We start from the raw sequence: 22,526 nt of genomic DNA, 5'->3' as shown, positions 1-22,526 counted from the left end.
TGTCCAATCCTTGTGGAGCCCAGTGTACCCCGCAGCAGAAAACGAGATTTATGGTAAGAACTTACCTTTGTTAAATCTCTTTCTGCGAGGTACACTGGGCTCCACAAGTTGCCCACCCTGACGCACTTAGCTTCTTTGGTTTGGTATGGCATTAGCCGCTGACACTTCGCTTGTCGTGAGAGTGTGGTGTATGTGGCTACTAACCGTTGTCGTCTCTGTTCCTGCTACTGCATTGGGCTGGTTAACTAAAAACTGAGCTCCTGTGCAGGGAGGCGGGGTTATAGAAGAGGTGGCGCTGTGCATTCTGGAAACAGTCAAAGCTTTGAGCCTGTTGGTGCCTCGGATCAAGATCCTACTCTACACCCCATTGTCCAATCCTTGTGGAACCCAGTGTACCTCGCAGAAAGAGATTTAACAAAGGTAAGTTCTTACCATAAATCTCGTTTTCCACAGCAGCACCAACACTCATTTCATGTTTGTTTTGCGATGCTGGGTTAACCTATCAGGATCTAGTTCAAAAGGGATTATGTGCAAAATCTTTTAGTTGTCACCGAAGCCTCTTAAATAATCGAGGCAAGCACAGGTTCTAGTTGAACCTTCATGGGCTACTTTGCATGGACATTATCCAATATAGTCGAGCAGCTCCTATACTAGGGATAGGTTACCCTATTAACCCTTACATGCAGCATTCATTCTGAGGTTTATCCACCTCAGGAATTGGCAGCCTCTCACCAAAAGCAGTCTGAAAGGCCGGTGGTAGGTAAATCACATAGACATGAACATCTTCACAGTCTACACATGTTTTAGATGAGTATTCGTCGGAGGATGAGGACTCATTGCACTTCGGAGGAAGTTCTCAGCTCAGTGGACATACATGAGCTAATTAGTGCTATGTAAGCCATTCTATCCTTAGAAGAGGCAGCAGAGCCTGTGTTAAAAACTAAAGCAACTATGTTTAAACGTCCCAAAACAGCTGATGGAAATTATGCAAGAGGTTTGCTTTACGCCCAGTAAGAAGTTAGAATTCCAAGAAATGGTATTCCAATTATCCTCGTACAGCGAAAATCTCCATTACTTCTGCTTTCAACATAAATGAATGTCACGGATAGGAGAGTCGATGGTTTTCTAAAAAACATTTTTTCCTGGTCTTGGGCAATCATTAGACCACCCATTGCTTTCATCCTGTATGGTGTAAGCAGTGGCAGCCTGTGCTGATGCATTGAAGGAGGATCTTTCAATGGCATCTAGAGAGCAAAAATCCCATATTGCACATATCAAACAGGCAGCGATAAGCGGCCCTGGAAATGGGTACAATTGCCTCTCAGGCATGAGCTTCAGCAGTAGAAGCTCGCAGAGTGGGTTGGCTATGTACATGGTAAGCTGACTCAGAATCCATGAAGGTTTTGGAGGCTTATTCTTGTTTACTGGAGATATTCTTTTTGGTAAAGAATGAAACAGTATTTTGAAGTCAGATGCAGACTCCAAGAAAATAAAGTTTCCTTTCACTCATAAATTCAAGCCTAGTTTCCAGCTTTTCGATCCTTTCAGAATCAAGGAAAGGGTAATGGCAAGCAGTCCCAATCCAACAAGTCTGGTAAGACTAAAAGGTATTGGGCTACCAGAGGAACGGTTTTCAAATCTGAAGATAAGCCATCAGCCTGATGGTGTGGGCCTCCACCTGGGGGAACCTGGGGTGGGAGGCTGACTTCTTCAGTTTGCACAGATCTGTCAGCAGTCTACTACAGATGCCTGTGTGCAAGAATTGGTATCTCACGGTTATGATCTACAGCCACACCACACTGGACATGCCCAATCTTATCTGATCTGGGAAGCTAAGCAGTGTTGGTTTTGGTTAGTACTTGGATGGTAAACCACCTGGGAATATCAGATGCTGTAGGTGTTTTCAAGAAACGCCCTCATTAAAAGTTTGTACCAGCCCATCTTCAGTGGAAACGAAGACCAGAGCTTTGCAAGAGGCAGTTCAGGAGTTGCTTCAGTCAGGAGTGATAATTCCAGTTCCTCCTGCACAACGAGGACAAGGTTTTTATTCCAACCTGTTTTTAGTCCAGAAGCCAAATGGGTACATTTGGATGCCTCGGGTTTCATATGGAGATTTTACGTTCCATTATTTTTGCCATGGAGCAGGAGGATTTTATGGTATCCCTGGATATCCAGGATGCTAATCTACATGTTCCTATAGCACTGTCCCATCAGTGCTATGCTGGGTTTGCTATCCTCCAGCGTCATTTTCAGTTTCAGGCCCTACCATTGGGACTGACCACAGCTCCCAGCGTATTCAGCAAAATTATGGTGGTGATGGCATCTAATCTCCGTTTGCATGGGATAAGGATTTTAAAAAAAAATCCATACCTCAACGACTTATTAATCCTGGTACAACTCAGGAATTGTTCAGTGTCATCTGCAACAGACAACAGCTTGTTACAGAGATGTCTCATAAATTGGGCAAAGTCGTCTCTGGTTCCGTCACAACGGATGACTCACTTGGGGGCTGTGTTGGAATTGGGTATTCAGAGAGTACTTTTACCTCTGATCAAAATATTCAAAATTCACTTAAGGATTCAGGAGTTGCTACACAGTCAAATGGTATCCATTTAAGCGGTAATGCGTGTGATGGGTTTGATGGTGTAGACATTCGATATGATGGAGTATACTCAGTTCCACTTGATACATCTGCAACGTCTGATCCTTTCCAAGTGGAAAGGTTTTTCATCCAACAATAAAAACTTCCTCTGGAAGTTAGGAGGTCAATATCCTGGTGGCTACAGACATCCTATCTGGACAAAGGGAGGATCCTTTGGATATCAGATTGGGAAACTCTGACAATGGATGCCAGCCTGAAGGGCTCGGGAGAAGTGTAAGGAAGGAGTTGTTTCCAGGGGCAGTGGACCAAGGAAGAAAGTTAAACAAAGAGAATGTGAAACCGCACTAGACCTGTGGAAAGTAACCCCAGAGAATTTCAACTCACTAGGAGTTACTCAATAATATCTAAACCAACATAAAAGCTCAATTGGTGTAATACCTGTGGCACTAGGTTGGTGGTGCTCCCGGGAAATTAGTTCAATAAACTGGAAAGAAGGTCGACCTGCAAAAGAGCAGGGCAAAAGAAGACTAAAAGTCTGACCCGGGGCACGCTTTTTATATCTATAGATTAAAATTTAACTTTTATTATCACTTGATAAAACTGTAAATTACACAAAATCACTAGGTAATAGTATGTAGAAAATGTATTACATGCATGGATATAGGGTCATAAGACCATTCATAGAGGTAAGGTCATAAGACCATTCATAGAGGTATGATCAAAGATAAATATTAATTGGTGTGGCAGACCTTTATCTGCCATGAGCGAAAATATTAATCAGTAATAATGCTCTAAGTTTTCATGCGGAAAAAATATTCATACCAAATATCATATATAAGTATGCTGGTTAACCACAAGAACTTATCGAGCACCAATACTAAATTATACTCTCTCCCATGGTCTATAACCAATTACCACAATAGTAAGGAGAGTGGACTTCCCTATGTGCGACTTCTAACCACCAGATATGAAAAAAACACACAAACATCCATACATAATTCATATGTGTGCCATATCATAAATGCAAGTAGATAGATAGAAATCTGTATATTTCCAACCCCAATTATGAATAGATAGGGCCGTAGGCCTCCATTTTGGAGGGCGCAGCTCTACAAAGAATGATGCACAATTTGTCGTATGTGTAGAGTTTGTATGTGCATCAGAACATCATTCAAAATTCCTATGCATGGTATAATTTATGATTAATCAAAATATGGAATTGGAAGGTATTACATATCATTGATTTCAATTCAGAATTCATATCAATCAATACACCATCATATGGAAGCAGAGGGATGATACAGCACATTAATCATACTTGATTTCATCACTGTGTGGAGTTTGTATGTGCTTCAAACCACAACAAAAATTAAATAAGCAGTGTCTTTCTTCATGAAGAATACCCCTCAAGGGGAAATAGTGCACAATTTTGAATACCCTATATCAATATTTTATATTCAGCATAAAGAATAATTCTCCAAATAATTGCTTGAATAAGATAGACTTTACACGTTATTCATACTTGATTTCAACAATGTGTGGAGTTTATATATACTTCAAACCACAACTGGAAATGAATAAACAATGACTTTCTTCATGAAGAATACCCCTCAACGGGAAAAAGTACACAGTTTTAAATACCCTATATGAATGTTTTTGATTCAGCATAGAAAACACTTCACAGAATATTTTCTTGAGTGAGATAGGAAAGAATACCGGAGTATTGGAAGGTGCAGGCCTTCTGCTGTCTCAAACATCTGCTTAAAGCATCGAATGTCAGGATGAGAGGGGTCTGCCTCCTTCACCACGGTATTGAATAGGAGAAATAGAGGTAACCACTTCTGCTTTTCCAATTTTGCAGCTCAGAGCCCTCTGTTGCTAAAACATTGCAGAGTGACTCGGCTGCTGGAATGAGAGTGTGTGTACATGGAAAGGAAATCACACAGTTATCCAGTTAAGATGCTTTAAGCAGATGTTTGAGACAGCAGAAGGCCTGCACCTTCCAATACTCCGGTATTCTTTCCTATCTCACTCAAGAAAATATTCTGTGAAGTGTTTTCTATGCTGAATCAAAAACATTCATATAGGGTATTTAAAACTGTGTACTTTATCCCGCTGAGGGGTATTCTTCATGAAGAAAGTCATTGTTTATTCATTTCCAGTTGTGGTTTGAAGTATATATAAACTCCACACATTGTTGAAATCAAGTATGAATAACGTGTAAAGTCTATCTTATTCAAGCAATTATTTGGAGAATTATTCTTTATGCTGAATATAAAATATTGATATAGGGAATTCAAAATTGTGCACTATTTCCCGTTGAGGGGTATTCTTCATGAAGAAAGATACTGCTTATTTAATTTTTGTTGTGGTTTGAAGCACATACAAACTCCACACAGTGATGAAATCAAGTATGATTAATGTGCTGTATCATCCCTCTGCTTCCATATGATGGTGTATTGATTGATATGAATTCTGAATTGAAATCAATGATATGTAATACCTTCCAATTCCATATTTTGATTAATCATAAATTATACCATGCATAGGAATTTTGAATGATGTTCTGATGCACATACAAACTCTACACAAACGACATTGTGCATCATTCTTTGTAGAGCTGCGCCCTCCAAAATGGAGGCCTACGGCCCTATCTATTCATAATTGGGGTTGGAAATATACAGATTTCTATCTATCTACTTGCATTTATGATATGGCACACATATGAATTATGTATGGATGTTTGTGTGTTTCTCTGACGTCCTAGTGGATGCTGGGTACTCCGTAAGGACCATGGGGAATAGACGGGCTCCGCAGGAGACTGGGCACTCTAAAAGAAAGATTAGGTACTATCTGGTGTGCACTGGCTCCTCCCTCTATGCCCCTCCTCCAGACCTCAGTTAGAATCTGTGCCCGGCTCGAGCTGGTTGCACACTAGGGGCTCTCCTGAGCTTCTAGTAAAGAAAGTATTTGTTAGGTTTTTTATTTTCAGTGAGATCTGCTGGCAACAGACTCACTGCTACGAGGGACTTAGGGGAGAGAAGCGAACCTACCTGCTTGCAGCTAGCTTGGGCTTCTAGGCTACTGGACACCATTAGCTCCAGAGGGATCGAACACAGGCCCAGCCTCGGTCGTCCGGTCCCGGAGCCACGCCGCCGTCCCCCTTGCAGAGCCAGAAGACGGAAGATTCCGAGGAGAAAATCGGCGGCTGAAGACTCCGGTCTTCATTAAGGTAGCGCACAGCACTGCAGCTGTGCGCCATTGCTCCCCATGCACACCACATACTCCGGTCACTGATGGGTGCAGGGCGCTGGGGGAGGGGGGGGGGGCGCCCTGGGCTGCAATTAGATTACCTTAAAAATGGCAAAAAACACATAATATAGTCTAATAAACTATATATGTGTAAAAATCCCCTGCCATAATATTAATAAAAGAGCGGGATAAGCCCGCCGAGAAGGGGGCGGGGCTATCTCCCTCAGCACACTGGCGCCATTTTCTCTTCACAGTTCCGCTGGAAGACAGCTCCCCAGGCTCTCCCCTGCAGTTTCCAGGCTCAAAGGGTTAAAAAGAGAGGGGGGACACTAAATTTAGGCGCAAACTATACATGTTAAGCAGCTATAGGGAAAAATCACTTTCTGTAATAGTGTAAATCCCTAATTATATAGCGCTGTGGTGTGTGCTGGCATACTCTCTCTCTGTCTCCCCAAAGGACTTTGTGGGGTCCTGTCCTCAGTCAGAGCATTTCCTGTGTGTGTGCGGTGTGTCGGTACGGCTGTGTCGACATGTTTGATGAGGAGGCTTATGTGGAGGCGGAGCAGGTGCCGATAAATGTGATGTCACTCCCTGCGGGGTCGACACCAGAGTGGATGGATATGTGGACGGTATTAACCGACAGTGTCAACTCCTTACATAAAGGATGGATGACGTAACCTCCGTGGGACAGCCGGCTTCTCAGTCCGTGCCTGCCCAGGCGTCTCAAAGACCATCAGGGGCTCACAAACGCCCGCTACCTCAGATGGCAGATACAGATGTCGACACGGAGTCTGACTCCAATGTCGACGAGGATGAGACATATACACAATCCACAAGGGACATCCGTTGCATGATTACGGCAATGAAAAATATGTTACACATTTCTGACATTACCCCAGGTACCACTAAAAAGGGTATTATGTTTGGGGAGAAAAAGCAGCCAGTGTTTTTTCCCCCATCAGATGAGTTGAATGAAGTGTGTGAAGAAGCGTGGGGTTCCCCCGATAAGAAACTGGTAATTTCTAAAAAGTTACTGATGGCGTACCCTTTCCCGCCAGAGGATAGTTCACGTTGGGAGATATCTCCTAGGGTGGATAAGGCGCTCACACGCTTGTCAAAAAAGGTGGCACTGCCGTCTCAGGATACGGCCGCCGTGAAGGAGCCTGCTGATAGAAAGCAGAAGGCTATCCTGAAGTCTGTATATACACACTCAGATACTATACTGAGACCTGCAATTGCTTCAGCATGGATGTGTAGTGCTGCTGCAGCGTGGTCTGATACCCTGTCAGATAATATTGATACCCTCGACAGGGATACTATTTTGCTAACCATAGAGCATATTAAAGACGTCGTCTTATATATGAGGGATGCACAGAGGTATATTTGCCGGCTGGCATCTAAAATTAATGCAATGTCCATTTCTGCCAGGAGGGTATTATGGACCCGGCAGTCGACAGGTGATGCTGATTCTAAAAGGCACATGGAGGTTTTGCCTTATAAGGGTGAGGATTTGTTTGGGGATGGTCTCTCGGACCTCGTATCCACAGCAACAGCTGGGAAATCGACATTTTTACCTCAGGCTCCCTCACAACCTAAGAAAGCACCGTACTATCAGGTACAGTCCTTTCGGCCTCAGAAAAGCAAGCGGATCAAAGGTGCTTCCTTTCTGCCCAGAGGCAGGGGGGAGAGGGAAAAAGCTGCACCAGACAGCCAGTTCCCAGGAACAGAAATCCTCCCCTGCTTCTACTAAGTCCACCACATAACGCTGGGGCTCCACAGACGGAGCCAGGTGCGGTGGGGGCGCGTCTCCGGAACTTCAGCGACCAGTGGGTTCGCTCACAGGTGGATCTCTGGGTTCTACAAGTGGTATCTCAGGGATACAAGCTGGAATTCGAGGTGTCTCCCCCTCGCCGTTACCTCAAATCAGCCTTGCCTGCTACTCCCCAGGACAGGGAGGTAGTACTGGCGGCAATTCACAAGCTGTACCTCCAGCAGGTGATAATCAAAGTTCCCCTCCTTCAACAGGGACGGGGTTACTATTCCACAATGTTTGTGGTACCGAAACCAGACGGTTCGGTGAGACCCATTCTAAAATTGAAATCCTTGAACACTTATATAAGGAAGTTCAAGTTCAAAATGGAATCGCTGAGGGCGGTTATTGCAAGCCTGGAAGAGGGGGATTACATGGTATCACTGGACATCATGGATGCTTACCTATATGTCCCCATTTACCCACCTCACCAGGAGTACCTCAAGGTTGTGGTACAGAACTGCCATTACCAATTCCAGACGTTGCCGTTCGGTCTGTCCACGGCACCGAGGGTGTGTTCCAAGGTAATGGCTAAAATGATGATACTCCTTCGATAGAAGGGAGTTATAATTATCCTGTACTTGGACGATCTCCTTATAAAGGCGAGGTCCAAGGAGCAGTCGTTGATCGGAGTAGCACTATCTCATGAAGTGCTACAACAGTACGGCTGGATTCTGAATATCCCAAAGTCGCAGCTGGTTCATACGACGCGTCTGCTGATATTGGGCATGTTTCTGGACACAGAACAGTAGAAGGTGTTTCTCCCGGAGGAGAAGGCCAAGGAGTTGTCATCTCTGGTCAGAGACCTCCTGCAACCAAAACAGGTGTCGGTGCATCATTGCACGCGAATCCTGGAAAAGATGGTAGCTTCTTTCGAAGCAATTCCCTTCGGCAGGTTCCATGCAAGGGATTTTCAGTGGGACCTGTTAGACAAGTGAGGATCGCATCTTCAGATGCATCGGCTGATCACCCTGTCCCCAAGGGCCAGGGTGTCCCTGCTGTGGTGGCTGCAGAGTGCTCATCTTCTAGAGGGCCGCAGATTCGGCATTCAGGACTGGGTCCTGGTGACCACGGATGCAAGCCTCCGAGGTTGGGGAGCAGTCACTCAGGGAAGAAACTTCCAAGGACAATGGTCGAGTCAGGAGACTTCCCTACACATAAATATTCTGGACCTAAGGGCCATTTACAATGCCGCAAGGCAAGCAGAACCCCTGCTTCAAAACCAGCCGGTGCTGATTCAGTCAGACAACATCACGGCTGTCGCCCATGTAAACCGACAAGGCGGCACAAGAAGCAGGATGGCGTTGGCAGAAGCCACAAGGATTCTCCAATGGGCGGAGTATCACGTGCTAACACTGTCAGCAGTGTTCATTCCGGGTGTGGAAAACTAGGAAGCAGACTTCCTCAGCAGGCACGACCTCCACCCGGGAGAGTGGGGACTTCATCCGGAAGTCTTCACGCAGATTGTGAACCGTTGGGAACGGCCACAGGTGGACATGATGGCGTCCCGCCTCAACAAAAAGCTAAAAAAGTATTGCGCCAGGTCAAGAGACCCTCAGGCGATAGCTGTGGACGCACTAGTGACACCGTGGGTGTACCAGTCGGTTTATGTGTTCCCTCCTCTTCCTCTCATACCCAAGGGGCTGAGGATAGTAAGTAATAGAGGAGTAAGAACTATACTAGTAGTTCCGGATTGGCCAAGAAGAACTTGGTACCCAGAACTACAAGTAATGAGGACCCATGGCCTCTGTCTCTCAGACAGGACCTGTTACTGCAGGGGTCCTGTCTGTTCCAAGACTTACCGCGGCTGCGTTTGAAGGCTTGGCGGTTGAACGCTGGATCCTAACGGAAAAGGGCGTTCCAGATTAAGTGATTCCTACGCTGTTAAAGGCTAGGAGAGATGCTGCCTGAAGTTCAGACGTTGTTAAGGGAGTGCTGTATATTCAGCCCCCTTTTGTGCCTCCAGTGGCACCTTGGGATCTCAACGTAGTGTTGGATTTCCTAAAATCACATTGTTTTGAGCCACTTCAGAACGTGGAGTTGAAGTATCTCACGTGGAAAGTGGTCATATATATATATATATTTGGCCTTGGCTTCGGCTAGGCGTGTGTCAGAATGGGCGGCTTTGTCGTGTGAAAGCCCTTATCTGATCTTCCATAGGGACAGGGCAGAATTGAGGATTCGTCCCTAATTTCTCCCTAAGGTGGTATCAGCGTTTCATTGAACCAACCTATTGTGGTGCCTGCGGCTACTCGGGACTTGGAGGCCTCCAAGTTGCTGGATGTAGTCCGGGCCCTGAAAATCTATGTTTCCAGGACGGCTAGAGTCAGAAATACTGACTCGATGTTTATCCTGCATGCACCCGACAAGCTGGGTGCTCCTGCTTCTAAGCAGACTATTGCTCGCTGGATCTGTAGCACGATTCACCTTGCACATTCTGCGGCTGGACTGCCGCATCCTAGATCAGTAAAAGCCCATTCCACGAGGAAGGGGGCTCTTCTTGGGCGGCTGCCCAAGGGGTCTCGGCATTACAACTTTGCCGAGCTGCTACCTGGTCGGGGTCAAACACGTTTGCAAAATTCTACAAGTTTGATACCCTGGCTGAAGAGGACCTTGAGTTTGCTCATTCGGTGCTGCAGAGTCATCCGCACTCTCCCGCCCGTTTGGGAGCTTTGGTATAATCCCCATGGTCCTTACGGAGTACCCAGCATCCACTAGGATGTCAGAGAAAATAAGAATTTACTCACCGGTAATTCTATTTTTTCGTAGTCCGTAGTGGATGCTGGGAGCCCGTCCCAAGTGCGGATTGTCTGCAATACTTGTGTATAGTTATTGCTTAACTAAAGGGTTATTGTTAGAGCCATCTGTTCAGTGAGGCTCATTTGTTGTTCATACTGTTAACTGGGTATAGTTATCACAAGTTGTACGGTGTGATTGGTGTGGCTGGTATGAGTCTTACCCGGGATTCCAAATCCTTTCCTTGTAGTGTCAGCTCTTCCGGGCACAGTTTCCCTAACTGAGGTCTGGAGGAGGGGCATAGAGGGAGGAGCCAGTGCACACCAGATAGTACCTAATCTTTCTTTTAGAGTGCCCAGTCTCCTGCGGAGCCCGTCTATTCCCCATGGTCCTTACGGAGTACCCAGCATCCACTACGGACTACGAGAAATAGAATTACCGGTGAGTAAATTCTTATTTTTTTTTTCATATCTAGTGGTTAGAAGTCGCACATAGGGAAGTCCACTCTCCTTACTATTGTGGTAATTGGTTATAGACCATGGGAGAGAGTATAATTTAGTATTGGTGCTCGATAAGTTCTTGTGGTTAACCAGCATACTTATATATGATATTACTGATATTTGGTATGAATATTTTTTCCGCATGAAAACTTAGAGCATTATTACTGATTAATATTTTCACTCATGGCAGATAAAGGTCTGCCACACCAATTAATATTTATCTTTGATCATACCTCTATGAATGGTCTTATGACCTTACCTCTATGAATGGTCTTATGACCCTATATCCATGCATGTAATACATTTTCTACATACTATTACCTAGTGATTTTGTGTAATTTACAGTTTTATCAAGTGATAATAAAAGTTAAATTTTAATCTATAGATATAAAAAGCGTGCCCCGGGTCAGACTTTTAGTCTTCTTTTGCCCTGCTCTCTTGCAGGTCGACCACCTTTCTTCCAAGGAAGAAAGTTGCCTGCCAATATTTTGAAACTTCGGGCCATATATATGGCATTTATTCAGGCAAAGAATATCCTTCTGATGAAGCCAGTTCGAATCTGCTCGGACATTGCGGTGGCAGTAGCGTACCTCAACCATCGGGGAGGAACTCACAGCCAATACACAATGAAGAAGGTAAGTCACACCTTAAGGTGGGCAGAACTTCATTGTCCGCAGTATTCATTCCGGGAGTCCTAAACTGGGAAGCAGATTTTCTCAGTCGACACGCCATTCATGCAAACGAATGGGCTTTACACCCCAAGGTCTTACAAACTCTGGTAGATAATGGGGGTTACCAGAGATAGATCTCATAGCGTCCTGTCAGAACAACAAAGTTTCCGCATACGGGTCAAGAACAAAGGATCCCAGAGCGACTTTTGTGGATGACTTGTCAACGTTTGTCTGGCTCATGTGTTTCCACCAATCGCCTTTTGATCCAGAGTGATGCGAAAGGTAAGGGTGCCATGATACTAATAGCTCCGGCTTGGTCCAGAAGACATTGTTACACAGATCTGTAAAGGATGTCGATGGATTCTCCATTCCTACTCCTTCAACGTCCAGATCTACTGTCTCAGGGTCCTGGTTATCACAAACACCTGGATCGACGGTCTTTGACGGCATGGCTCTTGAGACTTCCATCCTGAAGGCAAGAGGATTCTCACAACAGGTAATTCAAAATATGCTCAGAGCACGGAAACTTTCCTCAGCTCGCATTTATCACCAAATATGGCAAGCCTATATTCAGTGGTGCAGTGATCAAAAATTTGACCCTTGGTTTTTCAGAGTTTCCAGACTCTTAGCATTCCTTCAAGCAGGAATACATAAGGGTTTATGGGTGACTTCCTTGAGAGTGCAAGTGTCAGCATTGACTTTATGGTTCCAAAAGAAAATTGCTAAACCTGCAGGATGTGCAAACTTTTTTCCAGGGAATGTTGCACAACCTCCTTTGTCCTCCTACAGTGCCTTGGGACTTAAGTCTAGTTCTAAAGGCCCTTCAAGTTACCACATTTGAACCACTAAAAAGATTGGATCTTAAATGGTTGAGAGCTAAAGTTATCTTTCTACTGGTTATTGCTTTAGTTAGAATAGTTTCAGATTTAGGGGCATTGTTGTGTCACCCTCCATTTCTGATTATTTTTTTTTATCTAGGTACAGCAGTTCTTAGAGCCAAATCTGGGTATCTTCCTAAGGTGGTGTTTAAATTCCACCTTAACAAAAAATTGTAGTCTCGGTCTTCCGGGGCCCGGACTTTTCTGCGGGAGATGCATCATTGGACATAGTCCGTGCCTTAAGGATCTACGTGGATCGTTCCAGTACCATCAGAAAGACAGACACTCTCTTCGTTCTCTAAGGATTTCACAAGAGAGGATGGCCTGCTGATAGGATACACTGGCGAAGTGGCTTCGGATGAAAATTCCAGAAGCATACTCTCAAGCTGATCTCCCTGTTCCGACTAATGTCTTTGCTCATTCTACTCGTAAGGTAGGTGCATTATGGGCAGCACAACTTGGTGCTTCAGCAGAATAGATATGTTGGGGCTAATTCAGACCTAATAGCTGCTGTGCATGTTCGCACAGCAGCGGTCAGGTCTGAACTGCGTGGCGCATGCCAGACAGCCGACGGCTGTCTTAGCCCTGCGATCGCCTCTGCCTGATTGACTGGCAGAGGTGGTCGCTGGGCGGGCCGGCAGCGTTTGGCTACCGTTTAGGCAGCGCAGTCCGGGCAATGCATGCGTGCCCGGACCGTGCGGGGGGCAGGCTATGGCAGGGAGCTACTCCTGGCAGGGAGCTACTCCTAAAGTACAAAAGCATCGCCACTGTGCGATGCTTTTATACTTGTGCGGCAGGGCCTGACATGCGGAGCGGACTAGCCCTGTGCTGGGCGTCCCCCCCACATGTCAGTGTGACTGATCGTAAATGTGCTAAATTGAGAACATCTACGATTAGGTCTGAATTAGGCCCGTTAGGTAGCCACATGGTCTACATTAACACATTCATTAGACATTATGCCTTTGATACCTTTGCCTCTCACGATGCTGATTTCGGGCAAAGGATTCTCCTGTCCAATCAGGAGCATCCCCACCACTAAATTGCTTTGCGACATCCCAATGTTATCCTGTGGATAACCTGTGGACCCTGCCGGAGAAATATTCATTATGGTAAGAACTTACAGTTGATAACAGTGTTTCTCCTAATGGAAAGAAGGAATAGGAGTAAAATATCACAGGGCGCCACAAATTCGGTTTACAATAATAAGAATACACCATACGTCCCTTTTGTAGCTGAATTCAATTTCAGAAATCCTGGCTTTCCTCCTTATTCATGGATATATTCACGTATGAAATATAGAGCAAAGAATACCATCATGTGCAGACAGCATAAAATTTAATAGACATCATGCAAGATGTAAACATACAAAATAAAAACAAATAGCAGCCACAGTGGAACCACAGAATAATTACCAGATGGTCTGAGAACCCTGAAAAAAGTTCTCAAACAAGCTCTTAAATCACCAACGACCACCCGGATCAGAAAGCTGGGAACGGAAATCTGGTCCTTATTAAGCCGGATCAACTGGATATAGCTGATATGATGTGTAAAGTAGCCAACGCATTTCAACTCCTTCCTGGAGTCTTTTTCAAGGCATAATGAACATAGCAAAATGGTGTCCTATTTAAATACACTATAGTCCAATCATAATGTCCCTTTTCCGGCGGGACATCGGTCTCCTGTGATTATGACAACCACATGTAGCAGGACGTCACTTCCGGTGCGCCCTCCGGCGGTGCATCACTTCCTGTGTGTCTTCCATCAGTGACGACCATACACCACAGGACGTCACTTCCGGTGCGCCCTCCGACGGCGCGTCACTCCCGATGCGTCTGCTGTCCCCGTATCACTTCCGGCGGTTCGTCACTTCCGCCGCGTGCCCGGCATTTTAGATGTGGATACTCGAAGTCCCAAAAAATCAGAACGAGTTTACAGTTTTTACAAACACTATAGTATTTTATGTGGACTTCCTGTTCTTTCTCATATGGTTCCGCTATGCGGAATGGACTTCCGGGACTGCTATAATCCGGTATGGGACTTCGAGTATCCACATCTAAAATGCCGGGCACGCGGCGGAAGTGACGAACCGCCGGAAGTGATACGGGGACTGCAGACGCATCGGGAGTGACGCGCCGTTGGAGGGCGCACCGGAAGTGACGTCCTGTGGTGTATGGTCGTCACTGATGGAAGACACACAGGAAGTGATGCACCTCCAGAGGGCGCACCGGAAGTGACGTCCTGCTACGTGTGGTTGTCATAATCACAGGAGACCGATGTCCCGCCGGAAAAGGGACATTCTGATTGGACTATAGCGTATTTAAATAGGACACCATTTTGCTATGTTCATTATGCCTTGAAAAAGACTCCAGGAAGGAGTTGAAACGCGTTGGCTACTTTACACATCATATCAGCTATATCCAGTTGATCCGGCTTAATAAGGACCAGATTTCCGTTCCCAGCTTCCTGATCCGGGTGGTCGTTGGTGATTTAAGAGCTTGTTTGAGAACTTTTTTCAGGGTTCTCAGACCATCTGGTAATTATTCTGTGGTTCCACTGTGGCTGCTATTTGTTTTTATTTTGTATGTTTACATCTTGCATGATGTCTATTAAATTTTATGCTGTCTGCACATGATGGTATTCTTTGCTCTATATTTCATACGTGAATATATCCATGAATAAGGAGGAAAGCCAGGATTTCTGAAATTGAATTCAGCTACAAAAGGGACGTATGGTGTATTCTTATTATTGTAAACCGAATTTGTGGCGCCCTGTGATATTTTACTCCTATTCCTTCTTTCCATTTGTATTCTTGGTGTCTGGGGAGAGGCATCTACACAGGTGTAATTAATCTTAGGGCAGCCCATCATTGTACACTTTTGCGCTGGGTGTGGTGCACAGGAATCATTCTTATTAGTCTAGTGTTTCTCCTAAGTCCACAGAGATCCCACCCTGGCGCACCTGATATGAGGATCCTTTCACTCACTAACCTCTTCCTTTTTATACGGATGGGTGTGCATGTGTGTTCTTCTCGCCTGATTAGGGCTCTCTATGATGCTCCTGCCTTGAGCTTTGGGAAAACAACTGATTTGCCTGAGCAAGAGGTGGGGGTATATGGACAGGCCCGTTGCATGCTGGAAGGCCGAAAGCTTTGACCGATTGGTGTAAATCCGCTGTCACGTCATCATATCCCAAAGTTATCCTGTGGACTTAGGAGAAATACCGTTATCAACGGTAAGTTCTTACCATAACAAATATTTTTTTACTCTGGGGGCAAGTGTTGTAATTCTGGGTACTAGCAATAATGTTTGTGTATATGGGTATTTCTCTTACGTCCTAGAGGATGCTGGGGTCCACAGTACTATGGGGTATAGATGGGTCCACTAGGAGCCATTGGCACTTTAAGAGTTTGAGAGTGTGGGCTGGCTCCTCCCTCTATGCCCCTCCCACCAGACAGTTTAGAAAATGTGCCCGGAGGAGCCGGTCACAGCTAGGGGAGCTCTCCAGAGTTTCTCTAGTAAAGTTATTTTTTAGAGTTTATTATTTTACAGGGATGCTGCTGGCAACAGCCTCCCTGCTTCGAGGGACTAAGGGGGGGAGTAGTGTCCGCCCTGCGGGGTCTGAGCCACTATCTCCGCTGACAGGACACTGAGCTCCTGAGGGGATCAATCGTTCCCCGCCACAGGGGATCGCTCACCCCGGCAGCATGCCGCCACCCCCTTACAGAGCCAGAAGATCAGAAGATGGCGGGATATGGCGGCACAAGGGTAGGAGCGCAGCGCTGAGCGGCTGCGCTCCGGGAAGGCTCAGCGGCACACAGTGTTGGCGCTATGAGGGGCGTCCTGAGCCAGCGTCTTAATACCCTACACTGGTCACAGATTCTAACCGGAGACTGAATCCCCAGGCTAGCGTCCGAATCCGCAGTACACAGACGCTAACCAGAGACTGAATCCCCCGGCTAGCGACGGAATCCTCAGGCCAGTATAAAGAATTTTTGCGGGAAGACACGCCATCTTCAGGAGGCGGAGCTCCTCCTCAGAGCGGACACAGCAGCGTTCAGCGCCATTTCCATGCCTGCAGTTCCTGTACATGGGAGCTGTCCCTCCAAGCAACTCCAGCTATCCTGAGCGGTACCAGGGTGTTGTAGATGGGGGAGGAGGCTGTGTAAAATCTGTGTAGTCTATTAAGGTACGCAGATGGCGATGGTTGTTTTGTTTGTTCTATCTCAGCAAGCGTTGTGTGTGGATTGGCTCCAATCTCTCTGTCTCTCTCTGCCATACTTGGGGGGGGGGGGGATGGGTGGAGCTGTGACTGACATTCCCTGTGTATGTGGGTGTTTAATACCTTCCATAGCTATGTCTAGGGACTCTGTGTCATATTCCTCTCAGGGGGAATCCATTTCATGTACACAGAATGTAATCACGGTGCTGAGCCAGCGTCTATATACCCTAAACTGGTCACAGTCGCTAACCGGAGTCTGAATCCCCTGGCTAGCGACAGAATCCTCAGTACACAGACGCTAACCAGAGACTGAATCCCCAGGCTAGCGACAGAATCCTCAGTACACAGACGCTAACCGGGGACTGAATTCCCCGGCTAGCGACGGAATCCTCAGGCCAGTATATAGAAGTTGCGCGGGGAGATGCGCCATCTTCGGAGGGCGGAGCTTCTCAGTGCGGACCCAGCAGGGTTCAGCGCCATTTTCCTCTCTGCAGCTCCTATTCCACAGACTGCAGACGGTGATGGGGACGTGCTGGTGGGGGCGGCACCCCTTGCAGGGGGTGCAGCTCATGTTTGAGGCCATTAGAGATATGTTAAATATTGCTGACATGTCGTCTGAGCAGGATGAGGAGGCTTACTTCACTGACAGTAAGAAAGCCTTGCTAACCTTTCCTGCATCTAAAGTATTAATCGCTATTTGAAAAATCCTGAGTGTAAGGATTCCAGATCCCAAAAGGGTTCTGGTTACTTTCCCCTTCCCTGAGGAGGATAGAAAGAATTGGGAAAAACCCACCCATAGTTGATGCATCTGTGTCCAGACTGTCAAAGAGGGTGGTTTCACCTGTCCCGGGATCTGCCGCGTTGAAAGAACCGGCTAATCGCAAGATTAGCACTATGCTCAAATACATATACGCGGCTTCGGGGGCGATACTACGGCCTACTGTTGCCTGTGCATGGATTTCTAAAGCTATAGGGGGTCATTCCGAGTTGTCCGCTCGTTGCTGATTTTCGCAACGGAGCTATTAAGGCAAAAATGCGCATGTGCATGGTATGCAGCGCGCATGTGCTAAGTATTTTAGCACAAAACTTAGTAGATTTACTCACGTCCGAACGAAGAATTTTCATTGTTGAAGTGATCGGAGTGTGATTGACAGGAAGTGGGTGTTTCTGGGCGGAAACTGACCGTTTTCTGGGAGTGTACGAAAAAACGCAGGCGCGCCACGATAAAACGCGGGAGTGTCTGAAGAAACTGGGAAGTGGCTGGCTGAACGCAGGGCGTGTTTGTGACTTCAAACCAGGAACGAAACGGGCTGAGCTGATCGCAGTGTAGGAGTAAGTCTCGAGCTACTCAGAAACTGCTAAGAATTATTTATTCGCAATTCTGCTACTCTTTCATTCGCAATTCTGCTAAGCTAAGATACACTCCCAGAGGGCGGCGGCCTAGCGTGTGCAATGCTGCGAAAATCAGCTAGCAAACGAACGACTCGGAATGACCACCATAGTACAGTGGTCTGGCACGTTACTTGAGAAATTGGTTACAATGGATAAAATTAACGTTCAATTGTTCTTACTTAACATACAGGATTCTGCGGGATTTACGGTGGAATCCATGAAAGCTCTGGGTTCGATGGCTGCAGGAATACCTTCCATGTCTGTCTCAACTCGTAGAGGACTCTGGCTGCGCCAATGGTCTGCCGACACGGAATCCAGGAGAGGTATGGAGACCCTACCCTACACAGGTCAGGCTCTCTTTGGGGAAGCGTTGGATACGTGGATTTTCACGGCCACAGCGGGTAAGTCTCTGTTTCTTCCCTCAGCTGCACCTGCCACAGAGAGACCCTTTTCTTCAGCTGCATCACAGTCCTTTCGGACTGCCAAGCCAAGAAAGGCCAAACCGTCCAACACCTTCTTTAGGGGAGGTCGACCAAAATTCAAGAAACCTGCTGCGGGTTCCCAGGAACAGAAACCTGCTTCAGGTACGCCAAAGTCCTCAGCATGATGGTGGACAGTGCGGCCTGGAAGTGGGGCCGGTCGGGGCAAGACTCAGGCTTTTCAGTCACGTCTGGGTGTCATCCGGCCTGGATCCTTGGGTGCAAGATATTGTGTCCCAGGGGTACAGGCTGTAATTTCAAGATCTCCCTCCTCACTGATTCTTCAAATTTGGTTTGCCAGCTTTGCTGGCAGACAGGGATATCCTGTGGAAAGCCTTCCAGAAGTTGGTGGTGGGACAGGTTATTGTACCAGTCCCACCCCATATGCAAGACAATGGTTACTATTCGAACCTTTTCGTGGTACCGAGACCGGATGGTTCGGTCAGACCCATTCTGAACTTAAAATCGCTAAACTCCTTCCTGAGGGAGTTCAAGTTCAATATGGAGTCTCTAAAGGCGGTGATATCAGGTCTGGAAGAGGGGGAATTCCTGGTATCCCTGGATATCAAGGATACGTACCTCCACATTCCGATATGACCGCCGCATCAAGCTTCTCTCCGATTCGCACTGTTGGACTGTCATTTCCAATTCCATGCCCTACCATTCGGCCTCTCCACAGCACCGAGGGTATTCACCAAGGTGATGGCAGAGATGATGGTTCTCCGCAGACAGGGGGTGAACATACTTCCACATCTGGGGGGGGGGCGGGGAACGGCCCAACCTCCTATAGGGTTAATGGTCCTGTTCCCCGCTGACAGGACACTGAGCTCCTGAAGGAACCATTTGCAAGGCCCCACCACGGCGAGCGTATATTCCCACCACAGCACGCCGCCATCCCTAAAAGAGCCAGAAATTTGAAGAGTAGTTAGTACTATGCCAGTGTCCCGGTTAGTGGGTCTCCGGCTATTATGGTGGCACAAGGGTAGGAGCGCAGCTCTGAGTGCAGGCTGCGTCTCCAGGCTCAGATCAGCATTGCTGCACCGCTATGAGGGGCGAGCTGAGCTGGTTTTAAACAACTACCCACACTGGCACAGCGCTTACAGGGGCTCTGACCCACTGTTAGGCACCAAAATCACCTCAGCCAGAATTTAAAAAAAAATGGGAAGACCGCGCGCCATTGAGGGGGCGGGGCCTTCACTATGAGCGGATCCAGCAGCTCATCAGCGCCATTTTCCCTCTGCAGCTTACACAGACAGACTGGGAGGGAAGCGCAGCTCCTCCACAAGGACTCCAGATTACCTCAGTGGTACCAGGGAGTCATAGTAAGTGGGGGGAGCAATATTAAAATACTATGCCCCTATTAAGGGTACTTAGTTTGCGACACAGCTAAGCTTGACATTAGCTATAAGGGCGCGGTGTGGCTGGCTCCATCATACTCTGTCTCCCTAGAGGGCTCTGTGTGGGTTAACTGCTTTTAACCTTTCTCTTGTGTGGGTGTGTTCTTTCACATTTTACAATGTCAATGGAGTGTGTCTCATGTACGACAGAGTGTTTATCTTCCCCAGGGGGATCACTACAGTGTACTCAGGATAGTACACATTCTCAGGCTAGTGGGTCCGAACCAGTATGGTTGGATTAATTAAAAGGGATGACCTCAAATATTTCAAGTAAATTGTCCCAAAATGAGGAGACGCAATACTTAAGACAGTCTGTGGGTGACCTGATGAATAGAGATTCAGTGTCCATACCAGCGTGTCAGACCCGTACCATTTGTCCAGAAAAGCGTACACTGGCCCAAATCCTGCGTGCTGACACTGATGATGATGCATCAGACACAGAGGAGGGTTAGGTGGACTCGGGAGGGGGAGGGATGCAGCTCTGTCACAAGGAATACAGGCCTCGATAGAAACGATTAGAGTCGTCCTGCACATTCCTGACAAAGTGACAGGGGACAATGAGGAATCTTATTTTAATGTAAAAAGAAATCCTCTGCTACTTTCCCTGCATCTAAGGAATTAAATTCCCTATTTGAAGAAACTTGGATTAATCCTGACAAGAAGTTTCAGATCCCTAAAAGGTTACTGGCATCCTTCCCTTTTCCTCAAGATGATAGGAAAAAATGGGAAAATCGGTATCTAGGTTGGCACGTAAGATAATCTTACCTGTCCCGGGGGCAGCATCCTTAAATGACACAGCTGACCGCAAGATTGAGACCACCTTCAAATCTCTGTACACAGATGCGGGGGTGGCCCAAAGACCCACTATAGCTTGTGCATGGATCACTAGGGCCATTGTAAAATGGTCAGGTAACCTAATTGAGGGGTTAGATTCCTTACCCAGAGGGGAGATAGTTTTACTCCTAAAGCATATACAGGACTCCTCAAATTTTATGGTGGACGCCATAAAAGAGAGAGGCTTGCTCAGTGCACGCATCACGGCTATGACAGTGTCAGCACGCAGGGGCCTAGGGCTACGTCGGTGGACTACGGATGCGGATTCCAGAAAAGGTGTGGAAAGCCTACCTTTCACAGGTGAGGCCCTGTTTGGAGATGAACTGGATATGTGGATATCCAAGGCTACGGTAGGTAAGCCTACATACCTGCCTTCCGCAACCCCCCCAACTAGGAGGACCTACTTTGCTCCAACTCTGCAGTCCTTTCGGACAGCAAAATTTAAAAATAAAACCAAAGGTTCTTTTACAGCCTTCAAAGGCAATAGAGGTAAACCCAGAAAACAAGCAATTGCAGGTTCACAAGAACAGAACTCCGGTTCTGCTTCCTAGAAGCCTTCAGCATGACGGTGGACCACACTGCCTGGAAGACAGGCAGGTGGGAGCCCGATTTAAGAGATTTCAGTCACATATGGGCGACATCATGCCAGGATCCCTGGGTCAAACAGCTCATCGCCCTGGGGTACAGACTGGAGTTTCAGGAAATTCCACCTCACAGAGTCTTCAAATCAGGCTTACCAGCTTCTCAGGAAGCATGTATAATTTTATAGGATGCAATTCAAAAACTGGTACGGACTCAGGTCATTGTTCCAGTTCCACCTCAGCTACAGAACAAAGGTTATTATTGCAACCTGTTTGTAGTACCGAAACCGAATGGTTCAGTAAGACCCATTTTAAACCTCAAGTCACTGAACCCGTATTTACGGGTGTTCAAATTCAAGATGGCGTCTCTGAGAGCGGTGATCTCAGGTCTGCAGGAAGGGGAATTCTTGGTGTCTCTGGATATCAAGGATGCATACTTTCATATCCAAATCTGGCCGCCTCATCAGGCTTATCTAAGGTTTGCATTACAGGACGGTCACTACCAGTTCCAGGCTATGCCATTTGGCCTCTCCACGGCACCGGGGGTGTTCACCAAGGTAATGGCAGAGATGATGTTTCTCCTCAGCAAACAGGGAGTGAACATAATTCCGTACCTGGGCGATCTGCTGATAAAAGCACCATCCAGGGAGCGGTTGTTGGACAACATTGCCCTCTCAACTCCGGGATCACGGGTGGATTCTGAACCTACAAAAATCTCTCCTGGAACCAACACGAACGCTTCCATTCTTGGGGATGATACTGGATACGGAGGCACAGAAGGTATTCCTTCCATTGGACAAGGCATTGGTAATCCAGTCGATGGTGCAGGATGTTCTAAAACAAACCCGGATATCGGTGCATCTATGCATTCACCTTCTGGGAAAGATGGTAGCCGCTTATGAGGCACTGCAATACGGAAGGTTTCATGCAAGGCCCTTCCAGCTGGATCTGTTGGACAAATGGTCCGGATCGCATCTCCATATGCACCAGAGGATACGTCTGTCGCGAAGAGCCAGGATTTCTCTTCTGTGGTGGCTTCAGACTTCTCATCTGACGGAGGGGCGAAGGTCCGGGATTAAAAATTGGATTCTGCTAACCACAGACGCAAGCCTCAGAAGTTGGAGAGCAGTCACCCAGGGGGAACACTTCCAAGGAAATGGTCAGGTCAGGAAACCG

The 22,526-nt window shown here is 46.8% G+C and overlaps 1 pseudogene; it reads left to right on the top strand.

The window, feature by feature from the left end:
- The first annotated feature begins 1,781 nt into the window (after positions 1-1,781).
- LOC134896137 (5S ribosomal RNA) lies at positions 1,782-1,900 on the top strand (annotated as a pseudogene).
- Positions 1,901-22,526: the final 20,626 nt, after the last annotated feature.

The sequence above is a fragment of the Pseudophryne corroboree genome, chromosome 3, assembly GCF_028390025.1.
Source record: "Pseudophryne corroboree isolate aPseCor3 chromosome 3, aPseCor3.hap2, whole genome shotgun sequence".
Classification (NCBI taxonomy): Eukaryota; Metazoa; Chordata; class Amphibia; order Anura; family Myobatrachidae; genus Pseudophryne; species Pseudophryne corroboree.
This window is presented reverse-complemented; position numbering and strand designations above follow the sequence as displayed.